We start from the raw sequence: 921 nt of genomic DNA, 5'->3' as shown, positions 1-921 counted from the left end.
TTTTACGGTGGATAAATTTATCCTGCGTGTTAAAAGTTTCAGAATTTGTTCCTTCTTTTCTTGCTGTCACGAGGAGTTACTCTTAATCTTTTCTCCCTCATCGTATTGATTCCGGTGGTCACATTTGTCTTTGTAATTATTATTTGTTGTATTGCAATTGGTAAGCACGTGCAAGTGACATTACTTCAACGATATTGATACAAAAACGTTGACTTGAAAAAGTGATATAACATGAAGATGAAAGAAATTTGAATGGATTTAGCCTCTACTTCGAAATCCTTTATGAGTTACTGATCATGACATGCTAAACAGTGCTAAAGTTCGTTACCTGTTTAATGGATATATATTCAAATGCTAGCATGCATTAGCACTGATGACACGCATTATGATTACATTTCTACTTCTTACAGATAGACTTGCTTGTGCTCTCACCAGCAAGCATATCCGTCGCTAACATCTACATACAAATCATTTTTATTCATACATATCATTTTCGAAATTGAAATAACATTTTTTTCTAAAATAGGTTTTTTTTTTCGAAAACCATTGGTAAGAAATACCAACCAAACCCCAGGGGAAGTGGGTCACCTCGGGAAGAACCTCCCTAGTAAGCCTGAGCGAGAGCAAAGGATAACTTGCGGTAAGATGTCTAATTAAAGCTGTGAATCATAAGCCTAATGCAGCGATCCGTGTAGATCTGGTTATGCACGGTACAGCTGTAACTGTATCCGGGGCAAGAGTAGTCCCGTGTTGGTAGGGGTCTCGTGTTGGCAGGCCTAACCGCAGGGTTCTGTTGCAAAAGTCGGGGTCGCTGGGCACGTCCAGGCGCAGGTGGGGGGGGGGGGGGAGGCCTGCGATGACGACCTGCGCAACTGTCGCTTTCGTGGCTCTCGATCAAGGCCTTGTTGCTTGGCTTTTTCA

Source organism: Penaeus monodon, chromosome 19, assembly GCF_015228065.2.
Source record: "Penaeus monodon isolate SGIC_2016 chromosome 19, NSTDA_Pmon_1, whole genome shotgun sequence".
Classification (NCBI taxonomy): Eukaryota; Metazoa; Arthropoda; class Malacostraca; order Decapoda; family Penaeidae; genus Penaeus; species Penaeus monodon.
This window is presented reverse-complemented; position numbering follows the sequence as displayed.